This window comes from Panthera onca, chromosome B1 (genome assembly GCF_046562875.1).
Source record: "Panthera onca isolate mPanOnc1 chromosome B1, mPanOnc1 haplotype 2, whole genome shotgun sequence".
In the NCBI taxonomy this organism is placed as follows: domain Eukaryota; kingdom Metazoa; phylum Chordata; class Mammalia; order Carnivora; family Felidae; genus Panthera; species Panthera onca.
Window position 1 is genome coordinate 204,348,145 of NC_138342.1, and position 22,234 is coordinate 204,370,378.

Consider the following 22,234-nt stretch of genomic DNA (forward strand, 5'->3'; position numbering starts at 1 on the left):
TCTGCTCCTGCCTCTACTGATGGTAAGAAACGGAGTTCAGAGAGAAACTAATGATAAAACATAAGCTTTTCTTCCCTGTTTTTTAAGAGTGAATTTCTGTGTGCTGCAGAGAAATCACCCATTTCGTACATCTGTTGGGATTGGTGATGGAAATGGATCGGGAAAGTTTCATTCCTGTGAATTCAGTCATTTGGTGGAAGTTCATGGGTGTAGACTGGCCTGACCTCGGATCATGGCTGCAGTGAGCTGGAATCCTTCACACCCTGGATAGCAAGCATCACCCAGGCTGCTTTGAGGAGCTTGGAGGGAAGCTCAAGCTTGGAGGGCTCTTGAGTGCCCACCTGTCCTCCAGGACGCAGACCCTGGGGTCCTGTGGGCTGTGTGTTGTGTACAAAGATGCCTGGGGGCCTTATACACGACAGAGACTGAGCCCCCACGGTTCTGGAGGCTGGAAGACCAGCATCAGGGCACGCCGGCAGGTCCGGTGTCTGGTGAGGACAGCGTCCTCATTCGTCTTCCTGGGAGTCTTATTGCTGCCTCCCCATGCAGTGTGGGTGGGGGATGGCCAACCCTCAGGACCTCATCTCCCCCCAACATCACTCAGGGAGTTACTTTGTGGGGACACAGACATTGGGTCCATAGCAGCCTTGAACAAGTCAGTGCACTCTACTTTCCATAACTGTGACATGGGGACGGGACCAGAGGGTCTCTAGGAGAGTCCCTTCTGTGTCATTCCTGCCAGGACTCTGTTTCTTCAGGGATAGCAGATGCCAGGAATCCCACCAGGTCTATTGCTTCCAGAAGTGACAGGACATCGTCAGTTAAAACGTAAGGACATTAATAAAACCCGCTGTGTGTAGACATCTTCATGACAAGACCGTTGTCTAACACGTGTGCCGGTCTGCACCCCTGTCACCTGTGGTCACCTTTGGAAAAGCCCTAAGGCCCTGTGACCACAATTTTCCATGTTTTGCCGATGGGAACATTGAGCAGCCGATTTGAACATCCGTGTTTCCTTCCTTTGGATGGACTGACGGAGCACATGGTGGAATGTGAGACCTAGAAGCAGAGCCCCCAGTGCCCCGGTCTCTCTTCTGGGTCTCAGGCCCCGAGCTCCGACCTCCCCTGTAGGGAGGTGCTGATGTGGGCCTCACCTGCGGTGACTTTCCTGTGGGGCTGTCTGTGGTGAGAAGACAGTGTCCTGGGAATAACATGTCTGGGGAGAGCCCACGTTCCCCCCCAGGGGGTGTTTGGCGCCCGAGATGTGAACGGTAATTACCCGCCCTGGTCCTGGCGGCAGAACCCACCGCGGCTGCATGTCAGGTGCGGTTCGTTCCACGGGTCTTGTCTCCAAAACGGACTGGTCTCTAGCGCTCACATGCCTGAGTCCTAGAAGAAAAAAATTCACGTGAAATAAACAGCCATTAACACATGGTTTCACTAGGCCCACAGAAAACAAATTGTTTGTCTCCCAAGCTAATGTGGGTCTACGGATGTCACTCTGTCAGACCTCCGTCTTCTCAAAAGTCACTTTGGGACACCTTCTTTATGTCTCCGATCTGAGATTTTTCTCATGTCTTTTTGAACCAAACAAAATGTCTTTTGGAACAGTGGTAGCAATGTCTACGATCTTGCAGTTAGGCAAATGCTCGCTGAAATGTCTCCAAATCAGAAGAGAGGGCGCCAGTGGCTCTTCCAATTAGGGCACCCAAAAGGATGTAAAAACTAATGTCTGGAACCTGAATGTGGACACAATGACACTGACTGTTCCAAGGTGAAGTAGCCCATTAACCTCCTTTACAAACATTCATTTGAAGACGAAATAGATGAAATTGGCCTCACGGAAGCCAGCGCCCACAGTCTGAGTTCCGGACCACAAGCAGGAACAGCCAAATGTGTTCGTAACTGCAGGCCCTTTATTTAGGAAGTGACAGCCACACTTAGCACTTATTCTGTTGCCCAGAAAAGAGATGTTACAGTATTTTGGTAACGGGGTAATTTTTGGAGAAAAGTTTTATATTATTTTTAAAGCATTTTTCAAACAGATGCTAGTTCTAGAAAAAAACACAAATCAAGTAGAAATGAGACAGTTTCTGTTTTGTTGACAAGGCAGTGACCTATTAATTTGCCGTCTGTAGACAAATGTGATGCCAATCATTTGTTACAGTCCATTAGAAGCCAAGTCATTAGTTACACTGAACAAGCACAGGGCACCTGGTGGCTCAGTCGGTCGAGCATCAGCTCTTGATCTTGGCTTAGGTCATGATCTCCAAGTTCGTGGGATCGAGTCCCAGATGGGGCTCTGTGCTGTCCGTACAGAGCGTGCTTGGGATTCTCTCTCTCCAACTTCCTCCCTGCGCCTCCCTCACTTACTACACACACTCTCTCTTTCTCTTTCAAAATAAATAAGCAAACATTTAAAAAATTTAAACTGATCAAGCACAGATGAATGTCACTAAGATTATCTCCTTGATGTGCTCACATTCACCTGCTAATGGTTTATGTGTCCTGGAGAACTTGCAGCTCTATAGCCAAGGGGCTCATAAAATAGAGCTCGAAAGGCACCCCTCCTCCCCCATGACCTCCGGCCACTACTGTCACTGACAAGTGTTACATAAAATGAGGGCACTGTGCTGGTTTCTTTGCTCCATCCAAGGGGCTGCAATGAACCTTCACGAGCCTGTGAAGAAAGCCGCGTTGTCCCCACTGGCAGTTAAGTCTCAGTGACCCTGACGGCAAGGTGCTAGTGAGTCGTGGAGGAGAGGGGCAAGTCAGGTCTTCTGATGCATGCGGGGCTCCTGCCAACCCCATCAGCCACTGAAATCTGCCCATCGGGGGTCTCTCATCAAGTCCCTCCGCTGAGACTTTCCTAGACCGTTAGTTTCCACATCTTTAGGGACAGATGAAGACCATCCTCCACACAAGCTATTCAGACACCTTCTTCATGTGCCTTTATGCTGTTGTATTTTCCCCCAGAAAGTCAGACACCTTCTTCATGTGCCTTTATGCTATAGGATTTTTCCCCAGCAAGTTGAATGAGGTTAGTATTTTACTGATTTTAAAAACAATTGGCTTTCCTTGCGTACCGTTTGACTTAAACAAGAAACAGAAGTAAGCTCTGACTGTTACAAACAAAAAAGGGACTTAGTGAAAAGATACTGGGAGCCTGAACCAGAACCACAGCCCAGGGAGGCCAACAGAGTTACTGGGAAGTACCCCACGGCCCCCCTGTGAGACCAGGACACAGGGCAGCCACTCTCTGGTCCCCAGAGGGGCGGCAGATTCAGAGTCCCAGCAGGGCTAGGTCACTTGCAGCTCTGTGCACCACCCCCATCACTGGACTGTAGTGTGGGAATTGCCCGATGGAGGTAGAAGGATGGGGGGTTGCACGTGCAGAAATTCCCAAAGAATCAATTAAAAAAAAACCCCAAAACAAAAACTCCTGCAACTAATAAATGATTGCAGTAAGACTGCAGGATGCAAAGTTTATGTACAAAAGTTAATTGCTTTCTTATATACCAGCCACAAGCCAGTAGGATTTGAAAGTAAAAACACAGTACCATTCATTCATATTTTCACTCTCCAAATTAAATATTTAGGTATGAATTTAATGAAATGTGTGCCAGATCTATGTGAGGAAAACTATAAAATTCTGATGAAATCAAAGAAAAATATGTGGAGAGGCAATTCATGTACATGGTTGGAAGGACTCCATATTGTAAAATGTCGCTTCTTCACAACCAGATCTGTAGAGTCAATGCAATCCCAGTCAAATCCTGTTATTTTGTGGGTATCAATGAACTAATTTTAAACCTCGCATGGACAGGCAAAGGAGCCAGAATAGCCAACACAGTGTCGAGGAGGAAAACGTACTTAAGTAAGTGACACTGCCAGACTGGAGTACTTCCCAGAGCAGTAGAGTAACCACGACCACGTGGCATCAACAGAAGAGCAGACAAGCGTATTAGTGGAGCAGAATAAGGGTCCAGGAACAGACCTACGCAAATACAGTCCACTGATCTTTGACAAAGAAGCAAATGCAGTCCGATAAAGGATGGCCATTTCAGCAAACAGTGCTGGAAGAAGCGGACATTCACGTGCACGCCAATCACTCTGGACAAGAACCTTACACCCTTTACGAACATTAGCTCAGATCCGAGACCTAAGTGGAAAATGCAAAACCACAAAACTCCCAGAAGAGAACATAGGAGAACCAAGCTGCCTTTGGGTTTGACAGTCCTTTCTTAGATATGACACTGAAAGCATGATCCATGAAAGGAAAATGGACAAGTTCATTAAGATGAAAAACTGTGCTCTGTGAGAGCTAGTGTTAAGAGAATGAAAAGACAAGCTACAGACGGGATAAAATCTTCGCAAAACACCTCTCTGATAAAGGACTTGTATCCAAAATATACAAAGAACTCTCAAAACTCAACAATAAGAAATCAAACAGCCAAATTAAAACTGGACAAAAGATCTGAACGGACACCTCACCATAGAAACTAGACAGCAGATAAGCATATGAAAAGATGTCCCACTCGTATGTCACTAAGAAATTGCAGACTGAAAGCATGAGCTACCACCGTGCACCTATTAGAACGGCTAAAATACAAAACGTTGACAACAATGAATGTTGATGAGGATGTAGAGTAACAGGATATACACAACAGAACAGTACTTGGCATTGAGAAAGAATGAAATCCTGCCGTTTGCAGCAACGTGGACGGAACAGGAGGGTGTTATGCTGAGTGAAATAAGTCAGTCAGAGAAGGACAGACACCATATGTTTTCACTCATATGTGGATCTTGAGAAACTTAGCAGAAGACCATGGGGGAAGGGTAAAAAATAGTTACCAACAGAGAGGGAGGGAGGCAAACCCTCAGAGACTCTTAAATGCAGAGAACACACTGAGGGTTGATGAGGGGTAGGGGAGACGGGAAAGTGGGTGATGGGCACTGAGGAGGGCACCTGCGGGGACGAGCACGGGGTGTCGTATGTAAGCGATAAACCAAGGGAATCTACCCCAAAGCCAAGAGCACACTTCACACCCTGTATGTTCGCCAATTTGACAGTAAATCGTATTAAAAGTAAATAAAAAAGAAACGTGCCATCAAGTCATGAAAGGACATGGAGGAAGCTTGCATGCGTATAAACTAAGTGAATCTGGAAAGGCTACACATGGTATAATGCCACCTATATGACCTTCTGGAAAAGGAGAAACTCTGGAAACCGGTTGACCAGAGTTTGGAGGAAGGGGGGTGAGTAGGTGGAGCACCAGGGACTTTTCGGGCAGTGTCACTACTCTGCATGACGCCATAATCATGGCTATGTGTCATTATACATTTCCCCAAAGCCACAGAATGCACAGCACCAAGAAGGAAGCCTGGACTACTGTCAATAACAATGCGTTAGTGCTGGTTCATCCACTGTAACAAGTCCCCACACTAATAAAATGTGTATGTAATAGGGAAACTGAGAAGGGAGAGGTATGTGGGAACTTTCTGACCAAGTTTTCTGAAAACCTAAAACTGCTCAAAAAAAAGTACTGTTTCTAAATGCAATAACCAAAACTGCATACATAGAATATGATCCAAATGGTATGTTTAAACATGGAAAAATATGCTCAGTGTTCATTATGGTTGCTGATAAATGGTGTTTATGGGTTGTTTTGATTTTCTTCTTTATATTTTATGCATTTTCTTATTTTTAGGCAATGAGAATATGATTCTTTAGTAATTAAAGAACAATAAAAGTAGCTCATTTGGTTTTGTTTAAATAGGATACATGTAACTAAAATCTAAATTTAAGAAAAGGGGGAAAGATAAATAAATAAGTAGGATCCACAGTCCCACAAGTGTCACTATACCTTGGGGACAGTGGCAAAGAATGTTTGAAATTGTTACTGTCCCAGAAAATCCAGGGACAGTGCTTCCTGTTATTACACGGACCACTCACATCCATCGTTAAGGAACTGACACTAACGTGAGGACAAATGTTGGACAAACCTGTGTGTCTCTAGCTAGTTCGAGGCGGTCAAAGGTATCCAGGTCGTTGAGAAAAGGATCTGCAGCAAATTCTGACTCCACTAAACCCCTAGCTCATGACCTTGAATAAATCCCTTCTCCTCTTGGAGCCTCAAGTAAAACGAGGGGTTTGGATTGGCTGAGTGGTTTTCAAACTGTTTTCTGGCCATACGACCCTATGTTTAAATGAAATTTAATTACACAGAAAACCAACCTGGAAAACAGATAAAAGAGGTGTGGTGTTCCTGGCACCTTGCAGCCCCTAATAGGGCACATGTAGAACAAAATCGAGTACGCTTCTGTCCTACGAAGTCTAAATCTACTTTAAGCTGTAACACGACACACGGAAGAACGTCTCTGCCCTAGGTCAGTCCGTTGGCTTCGGCACCTGGCCAACCACATACGGTTTTGAAAAGTTAAACTCTCTTCATACTCACTAGGTATTAAGAGTCACAGCTGGAACAGGAGATAAAATGATAACTAGGATCAAAGCAGAGGGACTGGGTCCTAACCAACCACTGCTGCGGTGTTCTGATATTGGACAAAGGGCTTCGGCACTCTCTCTGTGATGAGGACGTGATACCCCAGCTGCTAACCCACAAGTCAGATGACGGGGGGAGGGAGCAGAATCTGTGAATGGTACTGGGTACATTCAGCAATGATGCTGGGTACATCAGAGGGAAGTGAAGAAGTCCTTCAAGTGTGGTGTCAGGTCTGATGTGGCCATCATAACATCTGGATAGATGTACTGGCTTTATTTATAACCCGAAACGCACCGTGCAAGACACTTCACCCATGAGTTTAAACTGAAGCCTTATGGATCGTGGAAGAGAAACATCATGGAAAGCTGCTTCCTGCAAAGGATTCTATCTGAGATCAAGACTGTCTGGCACAAAAGCCAAAAATAAAATATTTACCGTTCCTGAAAGGTAATGTCCTTTATGACATATTTGTGAAAGTCCCTCCACTGAAAGGGAGACAGCTCTGATTTCTTTCCTTTCCGCGGAAATGACCTACTAAGGAGGCGCCTCGGTGGCTCAGTCGGGTAAGCGTCCAACTTTGGCTCGGGTCATGATCTGGCAGTTTGTGAGTTCGAGCCCCACATCGGGCTCTGTGCTGTCAGCGCAGAGCCTGCTTTGGGTCCTCTGTCCCCCTCTCTTTCTGCCCCTCCCCTTCTTCTGCTCTCTCAAAAAAAAAAAATAAGTAAATAAAAACACTGAACAATAAAGAAATGCCCGACTAGGACTTGTGCTCGTGGGAAGGTGCAGTAGCTGTACTTCTCTCCGTTCTTCCCACAAGTGCCAGGAAACCCCACACTGTGTGTGAGGGAAACAAGTGAAGACTCTGAAAGACTGGCTAGGGCCATGACAAGGGTCTTCCTGTTGTCTCGGGGACCTCGGCCTTGGAGCTGAGGAAGCCAGAAGCCTGGACACACCAAGAATTCGGCAACAGGAGCCCCGACAGAGCTGCTCTCTTGACCCAAGGACCAGGGAGGGGGAGCCCAGAAAGACAGAGCTTGAGGCAGAAGCTGCCAGTCACCTACGGAAAGGGCCGCGGCCACAACCCTGCCTCCCGCCCAGCCAAGGATGGGGAAGGACACCTGCAGGTGGCAGAATCCACGGACCTCCAAGACTGACAGAGAAACAGAGAAGACCCAAGTGACGGATACCAGGATGGAAGGGGGGTTCCATCCTGCACACATCCAGACGACAGGTAGCAGGAGAACACTGTGAGCACCTCTAGACACAGACATTCGACAGCCTCGAGAAACAGACCAATTCTTCAAAACACAGAATACCACACCTCAGCCAGTATGATAGAAGCATTTGAGTAGCCCTATCCGCTATTAAGGTAAATTGAATTCATAATTTAAAATCCCCCAAAAGAAGTCTCCAGGCTCAGATGGTTTCACTGGAGAATTCTACAAAATGTTTATAGAAGAATTAACACCAATCCCACGCAACGTTTCAGAAAATAGAAGAGGGAATTCTTCCTAATTCATTATATGAAGATAGTATTATCCTGGTGCAAAAATCAGACAAACAGTGCATAAAAAGAAAACTACACACCTACAGCCATGGATATAGGTGAAAATGTTTAAAATTATTACTAGTTTAGTTTATTTAAATTCCATTTAGTTACCATACAGTGTAATATTAGTTTCAGATATATAGTATGTAACTCAACACTTCCATACAACGTGCCCATCACAACAGGAGCATCCTTCACCCCCGTGACCTCCCCCCCCCCAACCTCCCCTCTGGTGACCCTCAGTGTGTTCTGTATAGTTGAGAGTCTGTTTCTTGGTTTGTCTCTCCTTTTGCCCTTTGTTTTGTTTTGTTTTGTTTCTTAACTTCCACATATGAGTGAAATCATATGGTATTTGTCTTTCTCTGACTGACTTCACTTAGCATAATTCTCTCTAGCTCCATCCACATTGTTGCAAATATCAAGATTTCATTCTTTTTATGGCTGAGTAATATTCCATTGCATATATCTACACACATCATCTTTATCCATTCATCAGTCTATGGACATTTGGGCTTTTTCCATAATTTGGCTATTGTTGATAACACTGCTATAAACACAGGGGTGCATATATCCTTTTGAATTAGTGTTTTGTATTCATTGGGTAAATACCTAGTAGTGCAATTGCTGGGTCATAGAGTTCTACTTTTTTTTTAAGTTTATTTATTTTTGAAAGAGAGAGGATGCACAAGAGGGGGGGGTGGGGCAGAGAGGAGAGACAGAATCCCAAGCAGGCTCTGTGCCATCAGCGCAAAGCCCGTCGCAGGGCTGAAACTCACAAACTGTGAGATCATGACCTGGGCCAAGATTAAGAGTCGGATGCTTAACCAACTACACCACCCAGGTGCCCCTAGGGTAGTTCCATTCTTAACTTTTTGAGGAACTTCCATATTGTTCTCCAGAGTAGCTATATCAGTTTGCATTCCCACCAGCAGGGGGTTCTCCTATCTCTACATCCTCGCCTTGATTTTAGTCATTCTGACAAGTGTGAGATGGTATCTCATTGTGGTTTTGATTTGCATTTCCCTGATGAGGGATGTTGAGCATCTTTTCATGTGTCTGTTAGCCATCTGGATGTCTTCTTTGGGAAAATGACTATTCATGTCTAATGCCCATTTTTAACTGGATTATTTGTTTTTGGGGTGTTGAATTTGATAAGTTCTTTAGATTTTGGATACTAACCCTTTATCAGAGATGTCATTTGCAAATATTGTCTCCCATTCCATAGGCTGCCTTTTAGTTTTGTTAATTGTTTCCTTTGCTGTGCAGAAGCTTTTTATCTTGATGAGGTCCCAGTGTTCATTTTTGCTTTTGTTTCCTTTGTCTCAGGAGACATATCTGGTAAGAAGTTGCTACCACTGATGTTAAAGAGGTTACTGCCTGCTTTTTCCTGCAGGATTTTGATGGCTTCCTGTCTGACATTAAGGTCTTTCATCCATTTTGAGTTTATTTTTGTGTATGGTGTAAGAAAGTGGTCCATGTTCATTCTTCTGCATGTCGCTGTCCAGTTTTCCCAGCACCACTTGCTGAAGAGACTGTCTTTATTCCATGGGATATTCTTTCCTGCTTTGTCAAAGATTAGTTGGCCATACATTTGTGGGTCCATTTCTGGGTTCTCTATTCTGTTCCATTGATCTGAGTGTCTGTTCTTGTGCCAGTCCCATACCGTCTTGATGATGACGGCTTTGTAGTATAGCTTGAAGTCTGGGATTGTGATGCCTCCTGCTTTGGTTTTCTTTTTCAAGATTGCTTTGGCTATTCGGGGACTTTTCTGGTTCCATACAAATTTTAGGATTGTTTGTTCTAGCTCTGTGAAGAATTCTGTTAGAATTTTGATAGGGATTACATTAATTCTGTAGATTGCTTTGGTTAGTGTAGGCATCTTAAAAATATTTGTTCTTTCAATCCATGAGCATGGGATGTCTTCCCATTTCTTCATGTCATTTTTTAAATTTCTTTAATTGTTTTTTAAATTTTTTTATTTTTTAGTGAGAGAGTGAGAGAGCATGCACATATGGGGGAGGGGCAAAGGGAGAGAGAGGGAGGGAGGGAGAAGGGGGGGAGAGAGAGAGAGAGAGAGAGAGAGAGAGAGAGAGAGAGAGAGAGAGAGAATCTTAAGCAGGCCCCATGCTCACCATGGAGCTCGAGCCCACGAACCTGGGATCATGACCCAAGCCAAAATCAAGAGTTGGATGCTCAACCAACTGAGCCACCCAGATGCCCCCTTTCATCATTGTTTTATGGTTTTCAGAGTATAGGTCTTTCACCTCTTTGGTTGGGTTTATTCCTAGATATTTTGTTATTTATGGTACAATGGTAAATGGGGTTGTTTTCTTCATTTCTCTTTCTGCTGTTTCATTATTGGTATATAGAAATGCAATAGATTTCTATATGTTGATTTTAAATCTTGTGACTTTGCTGAATTCATTTATCAGGAATAAATTGTGTATGTTTGTATGCATGTATGTATATTTGTATGTATTTTTTAGAGAGGGAGAGCAGAGAGAGGTGGAGGGAGAGAGGATCCCTAGCAGGCTCCATGCTATCAGTGCGGAGCCCAACACGGGGCTCAAACTCATGAACCCTGAGATCATGACTTGAGCCAAAATCAGGAGTCAGAGGCCTAACTGACTAAGCCACCCAGGTGCCTCAGACTGCATCAGAATTTTTAAACTTTTGCTATGTAAACCGTCTTGCTAAGAAGATGGGAAAACAAGCTACAACGTGGAAGAAAATATTCCCAAATCATGTTTCCAACAGAAGACTGGTGTCCAGAATATAGACAGGAAGCTGGCAGTTCAACAGGACAAATGAGTAGAACGGAAGAGAACTTCAGCAGAGGATCTACAGATGTGCCCCCTTGTTAGCCACGAGGGAACACAAATTACAACCACAGTGAGAGATTCCGTGTCGGAATAGCTAAGATAAACACCAGTGACAACCCCAGGGGCTGGGAGGATCAGGAGTCATCCTTCCACAGCTGGTGGGAACGTGAGGGGCGCAGACTCTGGAGAAACCAAACGTGCGGCTCCCCTGCACTCGAGCACCTGCCTGCCTTCGCATTCTTCCCAGAAAAACGATGACTCCTGTGCTCACACAAACCCGCATGCGAATACTTACAGCGGCTTTATGCACAGATCCCATCCTGGGAACTGCGCTGGAATCCTGAAGAAGGTAAAGGGCCAAACAAACACAAACATTCCTCGGAGTCCCGCTCGTGGGACGGGGATTGAACACGATCCAGGCCACAGCCCAGATGAGTCTCCGGGCAATCGTGCTGAGTGAGTCACATTAGTCCCCAGAGGTTACAGAAAATGTGATTCTATTTATATAACATTCTTGAAATGATGAAACTGCGGAAGGGGAAGCCAGATGAGTCATCGTCAGGGCTGAGAAGGGTGTGGGGATACGAGGGCCACATGGAGGACACTTTGGTGGCAGACGTTCTGTGTCTGGGCCGTGGGCGTGTTCACGACCTCGTCAAGGCTGGACCACGCTCAATGAAGCACACACTGGACCATCTGTGTTACTTCTTTTTTTATTATTCTTAAATTTAAAAAATCTTTATTTGAGAGAGAGAGTGTGTGCACATGCACACACGAGTGAGGGAGGGGCAGAAAGAGAGGGAGAGAGAGAATCCCAAGCAGGGTCCGGGCTGTCAGCATGGAGCCCAACGTGGGGCTCAAACTCATGAACCATGAGATCACTGCCTGAGCCAAAATCAAGAGTCGGATACTTAACCAACTGAGCCACCCAGGCGCCCCTGTATTATTTCTAACCACTGCATGTGAATCTACAATCACCTCCAAAATTAAAACTTTAATTAAGACGCTAAATGGCCAGATCTCTATTTATGAAAACGTGTCTCACCTAATTCTGAAAGCAAGTAGGTCTACTGGAAACATCACCTACACTTCCTCTCTAGAATGTTATGTATATTTCTTTACTCTGAAGACCTTAAGGTGCTTTAGGGGTCATCACTGGGAACATCAGTTCTGATGCCATTTTTAAAATAATAAGTAATAATGACAATAATCCTGAGCTTCGTGCTGCGTCGGAACTCACATAAACGAGGCAGCCATATCCCCGGTGCCACGGAAGCTAGAAGATGCAGCAATCCGTCTCTCTGTGGGCTCGTGTTTGTCACGGCGAACTGTAATGGATGGATGCATCTTTAAAACCCACACGCCATCCTCGCCTGGAATGTGCCGGAAGGCAAAGCCATCTCAGAGGAGAGACACTGTCCCCAAGTGCACAAAGGGCCGTCACAGAAAAGAGCCGCCTTCTTGCTGCAAATGGGGGGGTGGGGGGGGTGGGGAGAGGCAGGGGGGCGGGGTTCACAGGAACGGAGACGTTTTCTTCTCCAAACAAGAAAGCTTGGCACAGCTAGAGCAGCAGCGGGGGACATGAGCTCACAGCGAGCGAGGCCAGGGCGATGGCGCTCTCACAGCCCCGCTGTCCCCGCTCCCCGGCCTACGCCTGTGCTTCTGGAAACCTCAGCAGCCAGGGCACTACTGTCCGTGGCCACGCTGAGAGCCCCAAGGGCAAGATCCGTGTCTGTCTGCGGGTCCGCCTCAGGCTCCTACACTGGGTGTGTAACTGGGCAAATGTTATTTCTGCCCCCGAGAGTCCTATGCAACACCCAAGTCATGGCCTCATGAGCACAGCTCCCCCCACCTGCTGGCCGGCTCCTCTCCCCTTTTTCCCGAAAGAGGCAGGCATTGTCCACGGGAGCATCTCTGAGCTGGTCTCGGGGGTCTGTCCCCCACCCTTAGTTCTCCACCACCCTCCCCAAGTGGCGCTCAGAGACACGCGCCTTCCATCCAGCAAACACTGTCTTGCTGTTAGGGTGCACCCATGATGCCGTGTGGCAGTCAGGATGGTGAGGTCCGAGGGGCTGCTACACCAGGCCCCCAGTGCGGAGAGGTGGACAGTGTCCCGTGTGGCCCTGCAAGGAGACAGCGGGTGCGACCCCAGTGTTCTGCGTGTGCGGGTTCTGTTTGTCACGGGCGGATAACGCCCCACGTTCCTCATAGGATCAGGGGACACGTCCAACGAGCTGACGCAGGTAAGGGTGTTTGGGACGAGACCCGGAGGGCAGGTGGGTTGTTGCGGTGCAGCCGGAGGACTCCACACGCACAGACCCTCGCCCGTGGGCTCTCGAGGTGACACAGTACAGAGGTAGCCACAGGCCACGCCGGAGGCCTTGTGCCGTGGTCGGAGAAAGCACCTGGCAGGACGGGGCACTGGGCGGCGATGCAGACAAGGGCCGAGCAGGGGCTGGACGTGTCGCTGCCGTCTTTCCACTGTGCCAGGGCGGCGATCTCGTTACGAACGCTGGTGTCCATTGCCTTTCCGAAGAGAGGCTTCCAGAAGGCTCGTGTGACCGTGCTGGTAGACGATCGATTCAGGGCTGGACTTCATCCAGCTCTCCGTTCGCACCCCATCAGGCTTTGGTCAGAGCCCCCGTCAGGCACCTTGAGGGGAAACCAGCCAAACTCAGAGCCGGGCTGTTCAGACTGTGGGTCTTGCCTGGCGTTTCTGAAATACTAGACCGAACAGATGATACGAAAGCACAAGCACAGCTTGTGGTAGTTACGCCGGGTCTTGACGTGGGATGGTTTTCGTGGCGCGCTTCGCGACCAAGAGGGTTCGAAGCCACTGCTCCAGGCTCTGAGTGTTTATTTAGAGCGGTGTCTCTGCGGCTGGTGTTGGGAAACTGCCCGCCCGAGGGCCCATCCAGAGCTCCCGACGCCCTTGGAGCTGCGACAGGGATCAGGGTCACAGGGCTCCCCACCACTGAGGTCTCGAGCGGGTTCCCCGTCAGGGTCCCCGACCTTCCCAGTCCTCCTGTCCCTGCTCTCCTGGGTCCCGGGGGACAGCCCTCCTTCCATCCACAGGTGATGGAGAGGCTGTGGGGCTTTGAGTAGAAACCTCGTGCCTCATGATGCAGCCTGGGGGGTGGGGGGCGAGGACAAAGTGCTTGTGGGGTGAAGTGGTCTGGATGCTCAACAAAAACCTGTCCTGTCGGTCTCTGCAGCTACAGCTTAAGTAAATGCCACCGCTTGTTCACCTGTGCATGGAGGGCTCCATCTAAGCCCTCCCCCTTCCTGCCCTCCCACGCCGCCTCCTGCCGAGCCCTGCCTCTGTCTCTTTGTCTCTGTGTGTCTTGCTGTGACCCCCTCAGAGCCCGGGGCAGGGCAGGGGAACTTCACCTCCGTAAGTGTCCCTGTGAGCCTGCCACGCGGCCCCTCCCGATGCCTCTGTGAACCTGCAGGGAGGGGGCCTCGGAGCACGTTCTCTCCTGCCTCATTCCCTCTGGGGGCACTGGGGGTGCCGTGTCTCCTTCCCTCAGAGCCAAGGTCGCAGAGGAGGCTCGCCAACTCGCAAGCCCCCCAGACAGCCTGGCCCTGTCCTCCCACAGGGCGCACTCTGCTGCTTTTTCTTCTTTACTTCATTTGCTCACTCAGTCGTTCAACAGACGCTCACCAGTCCACGCTGTGACACGCGTCCCGCTCTGGAGGACGCCACACGCTGGGGGAGTGGGCGCTCCTACGTGGACTCCGGTGGGATGTGGTGGTTGGGGAGGTGGGCGCAGACTCAGTCCCACAGGAGTGACTCCGGAAGACCCCAACCCCAGGCAGATGCTGGCAACCGTCAGGATGCGGTCTCCTCAATTCCCAGCCTCTTGAGCAGGGCTCACGGTGACACCGATGGTCCCCAAGCCCCCTCACTTTGCTAGGAATATGTGGCCCCTCTGGTTTTCCTGGACCCTCTCGGGGTCCCTGGCTGGGTCAGAAAGTTAAACGACAAACTCCCAGATCTCCCAGATCAACGGGAGAGAAGCGCCCAAATCTTATTCAGTTTGGACGTGTGCACGAGGACGGTGAGGGGGGGGGGGGGGGGGGGGACGCGGCCCCGTAGGAGAGGCCTTCAGACAAACACACACTAAATCCAGGAACAAGTTATGAGCGGGGTTGGGGCTCAGCCTGGTCAGTGGTCGGTGGTCAGCTAGGAGGATGAGGGCCAGGTCAGCAAGGTGAGGCTCGGAGGTTTCTGGCCCCCATTTCCCCGTCTCCCTCCCCCTGGTCCAGGCTGGCACTTCCCCGGGGGTCATGACTGGTTTCCAGGTGGTGAGAGGCACTTCCCGCCTCTGTTTCCTCAAACTCCTCTGGCTTCCGACACTCGGTGTCCCAGGCGCCACGTCCTCAGCCCCTCAACCTCTCTGCCCCCTTCGCCACGTTCCACTTCCCCGTGTCCACTGACAAACGGCCAGCACAGGTGCCCCGTGGGGGTTTGCTGCCCTGGAAGGAGGAGGGCCCACGGGAGAGGAGGGAAGGCAGGTGGGGAGAGCTGGTTCGGGGGCGGGCACGACAGTACAGATACATTTTGAAACATGAAAACAGAGAAAGAAGCATTTCTGGCGGCAAACAAGAGGTGCGTGGGTGATAGGAGAGGTGGTGCTGGCGGACGAGGCGGCCCGTAACCCGCCGGGGCCTTTCTGCAGCAGGTGGGTGGAGACCACCGGCCGTCTGCGGAGAGGAGGCAGGCCCGCCAGCGGGGGGTGTCCTCCCCAGAAGCCCCGCGAAGGACGTGGGCTGCGCCAGGTCAGAGGTGCGTGGGCTGTGCTGTTGGGAGGGGCCGCGGGTGCTCGGCGGGGGGACACTCCCTCCGTCCGTCGCTCTCCTTTGTGGTCCCGCGGGGGACGGGTGCAGTGAGGGCGACGTTGGCAGGACACTGACTTGCTGCCAGATGCGACCGACCCGGCCCCACGACCTCCAGCAATTCCCCAGGTGCGACCCCCCGCCAACGTGAAAACTTCCACGAGGTAGAAAGCAACGTGGCCCCACGTGTTACTCATTTCTTAAGTAGAAGTTTGGGAAGTAACGACCACGATCCCGCACGGGCACTGGCCGCCGCCTCCGATTCCGGGGCGATGCCGAGCTGTTTCACACGTGCAAACCCAACCACGTGCTGCCACTTAAAGCACGACTGTGCGTGTCACGCTCCTTCAGGTAAGACTTCTGAAAGCCCGAGGGGAGCCCCAGGTTTATGATGAAAGATGGCTTCCTTATTGTCAGTGTCTGCTCCCCGCTATTTTAGCGGCTTCCCTCGGTTTGCTCCGCGAGGCTGAAGAACATGTGGCGTTTCGTGGTGTTTTCACGTGGACACCTCGCCTGCTGCTCTCCTGGGAGGGAGCGGAGAGGCCGTCTGCAGGGCGGGGTGTGGGCGAGCGGCGTGGACGCCCGTCTGCGAGCTGGTGGCCTGCACGCGCCCTTGACGGCTGGGCCCCAGATGCCTCCCCCGCCCCGTTAGGACTGCTGCATTCTCCCTGTTTGCCCCACACTTGCCAACGGAAACCTGGGGCGCCCCTCCACAAAGCCGAGCCCTGGGGCCAGCTGGCGGCCCCCCTTCTCCTTGGAGTCACCCCAGGTGGTGGCCGCACCGCCTTCCTGGCGTCGTCCTCCCTCTGCTCGGAGCACATCCTGCGGCGTCGGAGGAAGGGCTTGTGTGACCCTGTCCCTCATCCCCAGACCCGCTGTCCAGATGCACGTTGTCCTCTGGCTCCCCGAGTTCCCACGTGCTGTGAGTGAAGACGACGTGGCACCTGTCGCCTGGGTCCCCACATTCGCGGGGCTGTGTGCCTCTGAGCTCGTGGCCGGCCGTTCTGCAACTTGGGTGTGGTTTCTGTGAGGTCCCCTCTGACTTCTGGGTTCTCTCCGTATTTCCCCCATGGCGGGTGCTGGACTGTCTGGGTGGATTCTGTTTCTTTTGTCTTTTCTCTCAAATTCTTCACGTATGTGTTTTTATGTCCAGGACATGTGAGCACTTCTTACGTCCAACGCTTGTGCTGAGTCGTTGACTCCTGCTGGACCTTAACTCCCAGAGGTCTGCGAATGCAGTTTCGGTCTCTCCATTTGGTGAGATAGCTGCCGTTTCTGAGAACATTCTGGGTTTGTTTCTGCCCTCCGTGGACTCTGCCTCCTCCAGGTGTCTGGGTTCTGACTCGTGTTTGGACCTGTCCGGACCTCTGTCCTTTGTCCTTTGTCCTTTCACACGGACTTTCCCGGCTCCTGCCAGGGCCCCTGCAAGCCTCAGCGGGCTCCCCAGTGGGGCCAGGCTGGTGGGGAGGCCACTTGGGACCAGGGTCTGTCCCCATTGGTCTCCCCATGTGACAGCGTCCCTCGGCCGAGGACCAGCCCCCTGTATGCTGTCCCAAGTGTGTCACACGCATCCCCTTGGTTCAGGAGGTGGTATTGCCCGTGCGCCCCCGACACTTTCCATCCTTAGTTCCTTTTCAATGACGGCTTTCACTGTTGTTCCTTATTCGCGGTTTCCCAAATTCACCTGGTTTACGGAAGTCCTGTGTTTCCTGCCAGAAGCTTTCTTCACCTTTGTCCCGTTCTTGGCTCACCGTGGACACTTAAGACCAAGGCAGCGAGAGCCATTTGCAGGGCCTGGGGACTCACTCGCCAGCGGCCCTTCCCACGGAGTGATCCAGGTGACCCGATGCCCTTGTTGGAGACAATGTGTTTGGGATCTTCCCTCCGGGCCGGTTCTTCTCTGGCCCCACCTCAGGGGGGTCTCAGCACTCAGCAGGTGCCGCCCCTCACCCCACCCGCGGCCCCTGGGGTCTCTAGGTTTCGGCCAGGGGCCCAGACTGACCTGGCTGCAGGGGCCAGGGGGCATCTCTGCACCCTCGTCAGGAAGCTCTCGTCTTCGTGCTGCCCCTTAACCTGTTTGTGCCCGCCCTTCCTGACCCAGCTCGCTCCACCCTCCACCCTGTCCCTCGGGCAGGATAATCTGTCCTTCCCCCAAATCAGAGACTCAGCACCTAAAACGTGGGAGCAAAAAAGACTTGAGAGACAGTTTGGTCCCGTGGCCTTTAATGCAGACCCCACCCCAAAACTTGCCAGCGACCTCATGTTGGTGCGATCCCGAGACGGAGGACAGATGTGAAGAACGAAAAGGTGAGGGAGACGGGCCGTGCTGGCTGGGTCTGGAGGGGGAGGGACCCCTGCCAAGATGTGTGTCTCGGGAAGACAGGCGGAGAGGGCAGGGGAAGCAGGAGAGCGTGATGGCTAGTTTTTATCGGTGCCGTAAATATAATTTCCTCCTCAGATCTTGGGAGCGGATTCTGAAGAGCTTTACTTGGCCCTTCGTCTACGGGCCCTTCTCTTGTTACTGTTACTGTGTCCTCAGGGCTTACTCCTGTGCGCTCACAGACAGCCCATAAACTGCCCTGGTTGCGTCTCAGGGCCTGGCGGGTGCAGCCCCTGCTCCTCTGACCCCCTCCGGACAGGGCCGACTGCTGTGGTGACCGCCACGCTCCGTTCCCCGATGGCCTCTCACGCTGGCTCACACCGAGCAATCCCATCCCGTGACAGGTGAGGGGAGGCGCACGATAAAACGCACTCAGCTACTCGGGTCAAAATACTGGGGACGCGGCAGAGACGCCTCACTTAGTATCTGGAACATTCTCTCCCCTCCGATGGAGATACAGCACAGAGAGGGCATGGGTAACTCTCATTTACAGCAAGATGTAAAAATTGCCAAGACCATCTTGTGTGTTTTCTCTCTCCCCTTTCGTGATTTAAATAAACCAAGCTGTGGGAACGCAGCAGGCCAGGCTGTGGCACACTGATGGCTCCCCCAGGGATAGCTCATCGGTCCCGTTGTTCTGTGCATGGAGGTGGCCAAGGGTCTTTTCCAGCACGAGGGGTCCAGGACTCACGGAACACTCAGCTCTTGGACACGGGTCGGTTCCTAGCAGTTGTGGGACTGGAGTCCCTGGCTCGTCACCAGCTGTCCCCCAGGGCCACTCTGCTCCTTGAGGACACCTGTGTCCCGTGTCACATGCCCCCCACTGCTACAGCCAGTAACGTATGCATCGTCCTCCTCATGCCCTTGGCCTCTGACCTCCCTTCTGCCCCCACCTGGGGACCCTCTGCTCTCAGGCTCCTGTGAGACCAAGCCCACCTGGACCATCTCCCTGCCACCATGTAACCACGGAGCACCACAGGGGGCACAGGGGACATCCTGACTCCCTCTTGTCACCGAAGCCATTACCATCCCTGAGCAGAGGAACAAGAGGGGAAGTGTGACTGCCCACAGCACGGGAGCTGCCATGCTCTCCCAGGACGGGCAGGGACCGGGCCCTGACCTTGCCTCCTGCCTTGCTGAACCCTGGAAATGCCGCCCTCGGGTCGGCCCCCTTGCAGTAACCATAATCAGGGAAGGACACGAGGGAAGGACAGGAGGGGGCAGGAGTGAGCAGCGCCCCCACCGCGGGTTTTATGCTGCCGTGAACACCAGCATCTCTGTCCTCCATCACTTCGGGGCGTCAGTGGCTCGTGTGAAGTGCCTGGTTGTTTCAATTGCATACCGTGCTGCCTCACCAAATTGTCCTATCGCTTGAGGCACTTTTTCAGCTGGTTCTTCCAGACTCTCCAGATTAGGAAAAGAAAATCGTCCTAGTTTTGTTATTGCCATTTTTGGTGGTAAAACGCACAAAACATAAAAGGTACGATTAGTGGCATTTCGTACATTCACTACACCGTGCACACGTCACCCCATCTACTTCCAGGACTCTCGTGGCCCCGAGAGGAAGCCCTGAACCCATGAATCAGTGTCTCCCCGTCCCCAGCCCCTGGTAACCAGCAGTCTGCTTTCTGTCTCTGTGGCTCTGCCTGCTCTGCACGCTCCATAAAGTGGAATATTACGTGTCTTCCGTGTCCGGCTTCTCTCCCCTCTCATCATATGTGTAAGGTTCCTCTGTGTGGAAGTCGTACCTTGTTCCTTCTGGGGTGAAACAATATTGCGCTGAATGTTGTACTGCCTTCTGTGTGTCCTGTCATCAGCTGATGGACATTTAGGTTGTCTCCACCCTCTGACTATCGCAAACAGTGCGGTCGTGAATGTCCGTGTGCAAGTTTCTCTGAACGCCAGTTCTCAGTTCTCTGGGGAATGCACCCCAAAGTGGAACTTGGGGCCACCTGGCAGTGGTACATTCACTCACTGAGGGGTCATCCAAACTTTCCCACGGCAGGAGCTCACGTTTCCACTGGCAGCGGACGAGCATCCCTGGTTTGCCACGGCCTCGCCAACGCTTGTTACTTGCCTTTCTCAGAGAGCGAAGCCGCCATACTGGGTTTGGGGCAGAATCTGGAGTGGTCTGGATCCGCGCGTCCCTGATGCCGAGTGATGCTGAGCAAATGTTCACATAATTGTTGGCCACCTGAGTGTCCTCTTTAGAGAGATGTCTGTTCAGATTCTTTACTTGGGTTGTTTGTCCTTTTGCTGTTGAGTAGTAAGAACTTTCATGTCTTCCAGATCCTAGACATAGTCTGTCAGATACGTAGTTTGCAAACATTTTCTCTGATTCTGTAGGTTGTCTGTCCTTTCACCACTCTGGTTCTGTCCTTTAATGCGTTGAGTGTTTTATTTCAGTGAGGTCTAATTCATCTACTGTTTGTTGTTGTTTGTGTTTGGATGTCACATCTAAGACCTTTACCAAATCCAAGGTCATGAAGATTTAGTCCTGTGTTTTCTTCTAAGAGTTTTATGGCTTTAGCTCTTTAGTTTTTGACTCATTTTTAAAATTTGATTTATTTAGAGAGAGTGAGCACAAGTGGGGGAGGGACAGAGAGAGGGAGAGAGAGGAGACAGAATCCCAAGCAGGCTCCACGCTGTCAGCAAAGAACCTTATGCAAGACTCTATCCCCAGAATTGTGAGATCATGACCTGAGCCAGAGTCAAGGGTTGGATGCTTAACCGACTGAGCCCCCCGGTGCCCTGAGAAAACTTCTGTTTATAAAGAGAATTTCCATTCATATAGGTTGTCACCTGCCTTACCCTGGACTCTGGACAACCCTTCTTGATGGGGAGACTCTGGCTGAAATCTGCCTGACAAACCCAGCTGAACACCCTTGTTCTCCTGCTGTTCTTGGTCACCTTCCCATAGCTGCCTCGGTTTCCTTTCTTTTGGCCCAAGGTGGTGCGTAAGCCCACGCTGTGATGACTGCTCTGGGTTACTCATCATGTGCGTGTGAACATGCGTGTTAACAGACTTCTTTTTTTCTTGCTACTCTGTCTCTTGCCAGCCTGACTTAAGGGTCCTCAGAAGGCAAGTTGAGTAGAGGGAAAAGACCTTTTTTCTGTGACTGAGATCTACGCACCGCATAGCGGTGCACGAGTCCCGTGGCGCATGCCATGTGCAAGCTGCCCAGCTCCCGGCGTCGGGGTGCGTGCAGGTCGGTGCCAGGGATCCTGCTCATGCCGGCATCGCTGTGTGATTGCCGCATTGCTCCCCACACGGGGGGTGGGGGGGTCGGTCTTTGAAAACCCTAGTGAAACAAATCTGTCTTATTTGCAAAGTACTATATCTTATGTGAAGGAAAGTAGCTTTAAAAATGAAATCCCTGGGCGCCTGGGTGGCTCCGTCAGTTAAGCGGCCAACTTCAGCTCAGGTCATGATCTCACAGTTGGTGGGTTCGAGCTCCACGTCGGGCTCTGTGCTGACAGCTCGGAGCCTGGAGCCTGCTTCAGAGTCTGTGTCTCCCTCTCTCTCTGCCCCTCCCCTGCTCCCTCTGTCTCTCTCTTTCTCTCTCTCTCTCTCAAAAATAAATAAACATTTAAAAAATGAAATAAGATAAAAATTGAGTCCCAAAGTATCGAGACTAAGGAGAGTATCTGCACTTCTCAGAGTCCCAGACTTGAGCGTGCGTGCAGAGCCATTACCTAGAGACTCTGGAGTTGCCGTAGGAAATCTTAGATGTTTTTCTGTCCCTGTTCACAGATTTATTCCAGGCCTTTAGCATAGCATGTAATATAAGCCGGGCACTTAATACCAGCTGAACAGTCTGCCAGTCCAGGTAGGGTAAAATGATGGGGACCAAAGGGACAGATTTTTGAGATGAGTGAGATCCACGGGGCGTCGGACATTGTGATGCCTGTGTGCTGTGAGAAGAAGCAGATTGCAGGAGAGGAGGGAGAAAACCCTGTGTTCAAGAGGAAGTGTGCAGTGCTCCCGTCAACCTCCCTCCCTTCCTGAGTGAGGAAGGGATCTTCTCAGAAGGTCCTCTGTGCCCCAAATCGCCTACAGAACAAGTCACAGTCCAGTGAAATTAGAGAAAAGGAGAACCGGGTAGAAGATAGGATTGAAAATAGGTGTGTGTGGCCT